The following is a 10,841-nucleotide window of genomic DNA, read 5'->3' as shown; positions in this document are numbered from 1 at the left end:
ATTATTTATTTAATATATCGACAAATTCTTATAGATTGTTTTTATAGATAAAAACATCAATTATTATTTAACTAATTAAAAAATGATCAACCTTTGTATTACTAATTATCAAAAAACTCCAATACAATTTAAAGCAAACTATTTATTTAAAAACTGTGAGCATAATGTTATATAAATTCATTCATTTCAAGTTTTTATTCATTTTCTCACTTTTTCTACAGGGTGTCCGATAGTAAGGTAACGAATGTTTTATGGGAATATTCGTCATAATATTTCAATTTCAACGAAATTATACATGCAAAAGTTTTTATAAAGGTTTAATATAAAGGAAGGAAGAATTTCATTTTAATACACAAAACACTTCGTTCTATTAAGTGGTGCTAATTAACATAAAAATCGTTGTCATTTTATACAAACAATTCCTCATTAATGGAAGAAACAAGAATCTAAAGTGTCTATAAAAATATCATGGTTAACAGGGTGTTTTTTTGAGTGAAAACAAAAATGATGGGTCACCCTAATGAAATTTGGTAAAAACATTGATTTTGGGATAGAAAGCAAGAATAAAGAGTTTTCATAAAATAAATTTTGGTGAAAGAGTGTTTTTTTCGAAGAGACAGTAAAATTTGTAATTGGTCCCAAAAAGCCAATGATTCATTTAATTTATGGTTTTGATGACAAATTGAACGTTTATATTTAAGTTCTCAGACGTTTTACACGAATCATTGGCTTTTTGGGACCAATTACAAATTTTACTGTCTCTTCGAAAAAAACACCCTTTCACCAAAATTTTTTTATGAAAACTCTTTATTCTTGCTTTCTATCCCAAAATCAATGTTTTTACCAAATTTCATTAGGGTGACCCATCATTTTTGTTTTCACTCAAAAAAACACCCTGTTAACCATGATATTTTTATAGACACTTTAGATTCTTGTTTCTTATCTTAAAAGTAACATAATTGCTGAATTTCAATAGGGTACCACTAATATTACTCTAGTATTACACACTTTTTCAAATATGTATACCCATATTTTCTTTACTTCTAACAAAAACACCCTTTCAAATAAAAAAAATTTATAGACATACATTATTCGTAATTCCCATGGAAAAGAGAACATATTTAATGAATTTCGTAATTGTACCATTTATACCATTGCTTTTATCGGACTTATCGCGGATTTTTCCCTATTTCCCAAAAAAACACCCTTTAACCTAAAATATTTTTATAAACTTTTCGGGTTCTTAGTTTCTGTTATAAATGAAACATTTTTACCAATTTTCATTGGTGTAACAATTTTTTCCTAGTTTTTGTGGTACTAGTTCCGAATTTCATCATTTCTTAGAAAAAAACACCCTTTCACTCAAGATAATTTTGTACACTTTATAGATTCTTAATTCTTATACCAACCAAAACATTTACACCAAGTTTTAAAAATTAATAAAATTTAAGTCAGCTGTTATGATACCTTCCTCACACACAACTTAACCCATCAAAAAAACACCCTTTCACCAAAAATAATTTTAAGAACTTTATGAATCCTTTGTCCCTGCTTTATCTAAAACCTTCGTCCCGAATTTTATCAGTGTAGCATGTTTTTCACATGGGTTTCGGTTATATTTTACTTGTTGAAGTCAAAAAACAAGCACCCTTGTTTTTAATCGGCAATAACTTTTCTTAGAGCAATCGTATAGACTTTATTGTTATGTCATTACGTTCAGCATCAAAAAATACCTTGAAAACATGTGTCATATGATGATATTCGACAAACAATTTTTTTCAGTATATTTTTGACCTTCACCCCCTCCGTCTTGTCCGCGAAAAAACACCCTTCCCCCCAACTTTTTTTTATAGACTTTTTTTGTACTTGGTTCTTATCTCAAAAGCAAACTTTTTGCCAAGTTTCATGACTGTAACAATTTTTTCTTTTTTAAATGCCTATTTTACCTGTACTATTAGTTTATCTAAAATTTAAACAGTATTTATTAATAAAATGTTCAAATAAACTCAAAATAATTTGATTTTGCTCATAAAAAAAGGATTAGAAGAAAATCAAATTCAAACCCTCAGAACAGAAAAACTATTTGATGAATAAATCTGTTATTGTGCAGATTAATTACAGGTATATTAGATTTACGGCCATATTATTCACTCTGGATTTAGTTTGGATTTAAGTTAATTTTAAATCCAATCCATTAAATCGAAATTTCATAAATCCAAGGATTTAATTTTTTGTTCATATTATTCACTCAAAAAAAATTATATGTTTATTCAATAAATTTTGTATAATTTGCATTTATCTTTATTTTTCCTTCACAAAATACGTGAAAAAACAACTGAACACTGTGAAAATTAATTTTACATCTGGATTTATAAAGTTAAACAGGATTTAACGAGATTGGATTTAAAAAATTGGATTTAAGATTGGATTTAAGTAGTGAATATTATGGAATTGGATTAATTTTTGACATTTGACATTGTTTACATCCAGATGTATTTTTTAAACTAGTGAATAATATGGCCGTTAATAATTAAGCCTCAGTTTAGTTAAAAGTTGGTGAACTTTTCCGACTCCGGCTCCGGTTCCAGTTGCGTCGCATTGTGTTCGTACATTTGCATTTGCACTTTGACAGCTATTCCAGTTAGGACTCCGACACCATTGTGTTCCAGCAGTCAATCTTACCTAACATAGATATAAAATAACGGTACATTTTCTAAAAAAAACGTAAAAATGCCTATTTTGATAGCTTTTCTAAATTGATCTAATATGTAAGAAAACGTTTTTTTAAAAAAGAAAACTTAACTTCTTTGTAGAGAATTAAATGAAGTTATTAAATGTATCCTTGAATTTTCTATAAAGTGATCCGTTGTTGAATCAACTGATTTTAGTCTATTGAATAGACCCTTTTCGATGGAACAAATTCGTTCAAGAGTTTTTATTGGCGATTATGATTCCTGGGCATACAAGAATACTCCAGCCAAAAGTGCTACTAAATCCATTGGTGCATTTCTGAGAAAACGGCAACACTGGTCGGTTTTCAGTTTTTTTGATTTAACTCGAAAACCAAGCCTGACTTTGAAATGGTTCAAAGACACTTTTCATAGCAAATTAAATTTTCTGTCAAGTTAAGATGGTTAAAAAATTTTAAAAATTATTTTTGACTAAAATTCTAACCTAAAATCAAAGAAAAAAAAGTTAAAAAAATGGCAATTTTATTTTTTTTTACTAAATCAAGGGGCATTTTGTGTATGTAGCCGGGACGTCCAAACTTTGTACTAATGAAATAAAGTAGAGGTAAAATCCTTTGATAATATGTAATTTTTATTTTTTTTTGTCAAGAAACAACTTAAATGTACCTATTCAAAAATTAGCATTTTTTCTAAATTTTTGACTTTTTTAGTTAAAAGCAAGTTTTTGAAACTCGATAAAATCGTATTAATTGGTAACTTTTAGACTTTTAAAGTAAACATACTTCGAGGTATTGATTTAATATAAACTAAATATGACAAACAAAAAAATTTATTTGCATCCTTATGGCCTTTTGTGCAATTTTGTGTATGTCCATTTTTATAAATTCGGGTCGAATGGATGGACGGAGAGCCATTAGCTTTGGTCTATTGCATAGAAGAACATTTAATACCAACTCTTTTACTGTTTTCAATGGCCTGAAAAACAATTCTTGTAAAATCCGCGACCAACGAAAAGTTTCTCTTGAAAAACGAAAAAAATACTCTAATGAGTTTGAAACAAAATAGCTCAGGCAAATTAGTAAATCAAATTGCACTTTTCGCGGGACAAATTTTTTTCATGGAACGTGTTTAGGTGAATGTCCTTATCGTAAAAGTGAATTTTTTGGGATGATAAGATATCGGGAACAGCCGTCATCTTGGAAAAGAGGTCGGTGCCGTTTTTATTTTATAACTCCATTTTTACTCATTTAAACCAAAAATGTCCGAGGATAAACTTATTATCAAATAAATTATCTAAAAAATGGTATACAAATGAATTCCGTGAGTTAGTTAAATTCAATTTTATAGTCGGTCAAAATCCGGGTTCTTCTCGCAAGGTTAAGACAATATGACATTTTTTCAAATATCTGAAGAACTTTTGATTTGTTTGGGATTTTCTAAAAGAATGAATTATAGCACTTTTAATTATCTATGAAATGAACCCTTTATTGTTTTTGTAACCATCACATTGTGGAAGCAACAAACGTCGAAGTCATGATATACGATTTTTAAACTGAACATATTTGGGATTTCAATAGTTCAAATAAACAATCAAAAATTAAACACAATAGTCTCGAAAACATAACGGCTTACACAGCTCATATCTTGAGTTATACTTATCGTAATGCTGAGATTGAGGTGTTCATGTTTAGGAAAAATGACAGGGCATCAGTTCTTATATTTAGAATTTTAAATAGTGTCACTTTAGCTTATTCACATTAATTGGAAAATTCACTTCATTTAAAACCTCGAAAACCATATAAAGGTTAACATTAAATATTTCAAACTTTGAATTCAATATTTAGACGAATATAGTTAAAAAACTGTTTACTTATATTTTGGTTATACCTCCACTTCAAAAATTTGCTCGGTCTAATAGAAGAAAACTTGATATTTTCTCACTTTTGACTGGTAGAATGTGAACTTCGACGTTAGATAGCTTATACATTATGTTGGTTACAGTAACGATAAAGGGCTCATTTCATAGATAATTAAAAGTGCTATAATTCATTCTTTTAGAAAATCCCAAACAAATCAAAAGTTCTTCAGATATTTGAAAAAATGTCATATTGTCTTAACCTTGCGAGAAGAACCCGGATTTTGACCGACTATAAAATTGAATTTAACTAACTCACGGAATTCATTTGTATACCATTTTTTAGATAATTTATTTGATAATAAGTTTATCCTCGGACATTTTTGGTTTAAATGAGTAAAAATGGAGTTATAAAATAAAAACGGCACCGACCTCTTTTCCAAGATGACGGCTGTTCCCGATATCTTATCATCCCAAAAAATTCACTTTTACGATAAGGACATTCACCTAAACACGTTCCATGAAAAAAATTTGTCCCGCGAAAAGTGCAATTTGATTTACTAATTTGCCTGAGCTATTTTGTTTCAAACTCATTAGAGTATTTTTTTCGTTTTTCAAGAGAAACTTTTCGTTGGTCGCGGATTTTACAAGAATTGATTTTCAGGCCATTGAAAACAGTAAAAGAGTTGGTATTAAATGTTCTTCTATGCAATAGACCAAAGCTAATGGCTCTCCGTCCATCCATTCGACCCGAATTTATAAAAATGGACATACACAAAATTGCACAAAAGGCCATAAGGATGCAAATAAATTTTTTTGTTTGTCATATTATTTAGTTTATATTAAATCAATACCTCGAAGTATGTTTACTTTAAAAGTCTAAAAGTTACCAATTAATACGATTTTATCGAGTTTCAAAAACTTGCTTTTAACTAAAAAAGTCAAAAATTTAGAAAAAGTGCTAATTTTTGAATAGGTACATTTAAGTTGTTTCTTGACAAAAAAAAATAAAAATTACATATTATCAAAGGATTTTACCTCTACTTTATTTCATTAGTACAAAGTTTGGACGTCCCGGCTACATACACAAAATGCTCCTTGATTTAGTAAAAAAAAATAAAATTGCCATTTTTTTAACTTTTTTTTCTTTGATTTTAGGTTAGAATTTTAGTCAAAAATAATTTTTTAAATTTTTTAACCATCTTAACTTGACAGAAAATTTAATTTGCTATGAAAAGTGTCTTTGAACCATTTCAAAGTCAGGCTTGGTTTTCGAGTTAAATCAAAAAAACTGAAAACCGACCAGTGTTGCCGTTTTCTCAGAAATGCACCAATGGATTTAGTAGCACTTTTGGCTGGAGTATTCTTGTATGCCAAGGAATCATAATCGCCAATAAAAAGTCTTGAACGAATTTGTTCTATTTTTGCTCTGGAGCTCGGGTCTATTAAATAGACTATTTCAGTCTTCAAAAGATACTATTTTATAATTTCTTCATTTAATGTTAATTTTAAGAGTAAGAATTTCAAACAAAATTTCTTTAATGCACAATTTTAATGTACATATATGTAATATTGTATTTAATGTTTTTCTTTTAATGTTTTTTTTTAGTATATAAATTTAATATTAAGATGTAATGTAACGTTAGTATTTAACGAATTAAATAAATATAAATATGAGATATGATAGTCAAAGTCAAGAGTATAGTTTTTGCTTTGATGACTGATTTTGCAGTCTTAAAAAATCGTAGAAGTTTGAAAAAAAAAAAGAATCTTGAAGCTATATAAATACCATTCTAAAAATAAATAAAATCCTTCCAATTTTGGAAAGTTCATTGAAAAGGTAGAAAAGTAGTGCTTCGAAAGTGTCAAAAGTTTAAATATCTAGAGACTATGCTAAATAGCGAAGCTACTTGTGATGACGATGAAGTGATGGGAAAATTTTGCTTGATATCTTCTGTGATCGAAAATACATAGATATTGGGCATTTGAATATCAGAGTTTTAAAATTTTAAGCAATTTGAACGTGCGTGTCAGTATTGCATTTTACTGTAGGTATATTATGTTTCTAATTTTGAATGTGTTAAGTGTTATTGATAAATTCTCTATTCTATAATAAAATAACCAAAGTTGAGAATCTTTAAATAGTAGAGTAACTAAAGCAAATTATTAGGGAACCCGGCCGAACAGCTCTGATTTTGACGACTTTTTTTTCAAACGTAGGTAATTAAAAATACTTTAAAGTCTATAGATTAAAAATTGCCGGTGTTGCCGTATTGTTTTTTAAAATTAAAATTAATTTTTTTGCTTAAATTTCATAAAACAAATGATAGCAAAAGATTCTCAAGGTAATTTAAGGAAAATATATAAAAGGCAGTAAGGGACAATCTTCCATCGTTTAAGCGATGAATGCAATTTTCTAACATTCTGACCTCAAACACAAAAAAAAATATTTTGAAAACAACGGCAACACCTACAATATTTTAAAATACATTTTTAAAAAGCCAGAAGCTCATTCTTATCTCTTAAATTTAAATCCACTAAATTTAATCAAGACTTTTTGAAAAAATGGTCCTCAAACTCAGAATTAAAAAAAAAAATGTTATTAGAAAAATTTAAAATGACTTTTTTCCAAACTTTTTCTAATAAAATATGAATTTATTTAAAAAAAATTTTTGGCCATAAATATTATCAGTTGAATTTTGAAGCAAAAAAGGTCACATCACACTTTTGAAAAAAAAAAATGAAAAATTACTTCAATTTCAATGTTTTTTTTTTATTAAAACTGAATTTTTGCATTGAAATAATTAATTTTCTCAAAGACTGTGGTAAATAGGAACTTTAACTATTTAACTTTCAACAGTAAGGGTTATTAAATGAATAAAAAATAATTTTATGTTTAGATGTTGAACTTAAAAAAAAAAATAAGTTACCTTTTTTTTTAAAACTTTTATTAAAAAAAGTTCTTCGAAAATGAAATACTTTTTAATTTTTTTCATAAACCGTAATACATATTGACATTTCCTTTTATAATTTGAAATCATAATAAATGCGGCCAAAAAAAATTTGAAAATAAATGCATTTTATATTACGACCAAGTTTAAAAAACGACATGTTAAATTTTTTTCAATAATTTTTTTTTCAAAAATCTGAGTTCAATTACCATTCTTTCAAAAGCCGTTCATTCAATTAACTTAATTTTAATTTTACATATATGACTAAGCTTCTAGCTTTTAAAAAATGTATATTTGAATATTGTAGGTGTTGCCGTTGTGTTCAAATATTTTTTTTTGTGTTTGAAGTCAATTAATAAGAAAATTGCATCTATCGCTTGAACTATGGAAGATTGTCCCTCACTCCCATATATTTTTTTTCCTTGAATTTCCTAGACAATCTTTTGGCATCAATTAATTTATGAAATTTAAGAAAAATTGTTGAAAAAAATTTGTTTTTGTTCACAAAAATCTTCAATTAAATTTAAAAAATCAAAACGGCAACACCGGCAATTTTTAATCTATAGACTTTAAAGTATTTTTAATTACCGACGTTTGAAAAAAAAGATCATCAAAATCTAAGCTGTTCGGCCGGGTTCCCTAATATTGCCAATTTTTTTTTTTTTTTTTTTTTTTTTATTCCCACGCCTCTTTCCCCCCAGATACCGCACGCGCTGGGGTCCATTTTCACCGAGTACGAAGTCATTTGCGGATGATTATCGTATCGGCACTTTTTAGTGTTTTTTGAAGGTAAAAACAAATTAAAAAGAACTAAATAAGTAAAGAGAATGGTGATACGAATATCAAAGGAAGGTCAAAGATTGGGACTGCTTAGTACAAGCATTTATTATATCTGTGCAGAATAAAAAAAATTTAAAATGAACAAAAAAATAAATTTAATATTTCATGTTTAATTTTCAGAAAGTGTCAAAATTTTAAAACAAAAATGTTTTAATAGTCAAGAGTGTTGATAAAAAAATAATTCAATATACATATGTACATACAATTAGGTATAAAGACATTAAATGAGAAAAGAATCAGTAAACATTGAACATAAATACAAAAAAAAAGTTTATGAGCGTGGTACACTGGTTTTTAGTATTTTTTTCAGACTAGTTTTATTAATATTAAAATCAAACAGATTAGTATTCAAATTTACAAGCTTACACATGCGAGTTAAGGGCACATGCATACCATAATTAGTACGGTGTTGGGGTAATTTTATTAAATCTAAGCTACGAAAGTTATAAGCACCTCTCCGGTAGTTAAAATTAATAGAATTAAGCAGATCCGGGCCATCAATTACACCCGTTATAAGTTGATGAATAAATACAAGGTCGTTATTTACTCTCCTTTGAGACAAGGTTTGGATCTGCAGTAGGTTGATTCGATGTTCATAGGAAGGAAGGTTAAAAGGGTCCGTCCATGGTAAGCCTTTTAAGGCAAAACGAATAAAATTACGTTGGACTGATTCTATTCTTTCTATATGGATGCTGTAAAAAGGTGTCCAAACTTGAGATGCGTATTCTAAGTGGGGGCGAACTAAGCAGTTGTAAAGAGCTAATGTAACGTAAGGGTCCCTAAACTCTTTCGACCAACGCTTGACAAAACCTAACATAGAATTGGCCTTGTTTACAATCAGGTTTATGTGCTCTGAGAAATCGAGGTTGGAGTTAAAGTTAACACCAAGGTCTTTAAAGCTATGCACACGGAGTAAAGTGTGATGCGATATCTTATAATCATACAGACTAGGAGTTTTTTTCTTTGAAAAGGTCATCGTCTGACATTTAGTCGGGTTGAGATTTAAACCGTTCCTTGTACACCAAATAGCAAATCTATCAAGATCATCTTGCAAGGATATGCGGTCATTCACAGAGCTAATGCTTTTGTAAATTTTCATATCATCTGCGAAAATAAGAATTTCACTCTTACGTAAACATAACGGTACGTCATTAATAGCTAAAATAAAAAGAAGAGGTCCCAGGTGACTACCTTGCGGGACGCCCGATTTGGCAATGAACGATTTTGAGAAGGTCCCTCTGAATTTCACCTGATATGATCTATTTTTAAGGTAAGAAGAAATCCAAGTGATAAAACTTATAGGAAAACCAAACATTTTTAATTTAAACTTTATGATGTCATGAGAAAGTTGATCAAAAGCCTTAGAATAGTCTGTATAAATGCAGTCGAGTTCCTGTCCACTTTCTAAAGCGAAGGAGCAATTTTGCAAAAATGAAAGTAGATTCGTAACCGTTGATCTTTTTTGCATGAAACCATGTTGTTGATTACAAATAATATTTTTACAGTAGAACGTTAAACTATCACAAATAACTTGCTCAAAAAGCTTTGGAATACATGAAAGTTTAGATATTGGCCTATAGTTAGTTATGTGGGCTTTATCTCCCTTTTTAAAAACAGGAGTAATATATGCGCTTTTTCATATGTTTGGAAATATACCCGATTTAAGAGATAATACGAAAATGTGTTGAAGAGGGAGAGCTAAAACGGATCTACAGTTTTTCAAAACTATCGGAGGAATTCCATCAGGTCCCAGAGAGCAATCATCATGAAGAAGTGAAAGACAGTGTGAGATCTTATCGAGCTCAACTGGAATACTGTTAAATGTAACTTGGGGGTAATCACGTAAATAATGGAAGTAATCTATATCTATATCGATGGGGGTATCAATAAAAGATTGACTAAAGTTATTTGCAAACGCGTCAGAGATCTCAATAGTACTTTTTAAGATATTATTGTTATAATTAAAGTTGACTGGATAGCCGTCAGACTTTTTTTTTGAATTGACGAATTTCCAAAAACTTTTAGGGTCTTGTTTGATAGAAATCTCCATCGACTCAAGATATTCTGCATAAATACTATTAGAGAGAGTCTTAAACTCATCAAAAAGAGAGATGTATAAATCATGATTTTCCGGGGACATATTTTTCAAATAATTTTTCCATGCTTTATTTCTTTTGTTTCGGAGAGTTTTAAGTTCTTTGGTATACCATGGATGGCATATGCTTGTGTATTTGGATCTTTTCAAGGGAACTATCTCCGCTATACAACTATTTAAAACGTTATAAAAATATGACACCGCGTTTTCAACGTCACACGAAACTGGAATATTTACAATACCAGATGCACTAAGTTTATCAGATAACTGATGAAAATTAGCTCTCCTAAAGTCAAATTCATATGAATTGTCTTGAGAATTACTATTTACAAGTAAATGACCTCCTAAGTCAAGAAATATGTCAAGTGGGGGATGGTAAGGGTCTATGTTAGATATAGCAGAGGAAGATT

At 28.9% G+C, this 10,841-nt stretch overlaps 1 protein-coding gene across 1 annotated transcript in view; it reads left to right on the top strand.

The window, feature by feature from the left end:
- The window catches only part of LOC129917873 (sodium-dependent nutrient amino acid transporter 1-like), a 268,552-nt gene that overhangs the window by 150,329 nt on the left and 107,382 nt on the right, over positions 1–10,841 (top strand). The gene's annotated exons all lie outside the window — the stretch shown is intronic.

Source organism: Episyrphus balteatus, chromosome 4 (assembly GCF_945859705.1).
Source record: "Episyrphus balteatus chromosome 4, idEpiBalt1.1, whole genome shotgun sequence".
NCBI lineage: Eukaryota > Metazoa > Arthropoda > Insecta > Diptera > Syrphidae > Episyrphus > Episyrphus balteatus.
The sequence above is the reverse complement of the archived record's forward strand: the minus strand, read 5'-3'. Positions and strand labels throughout refer to the sequence as shown.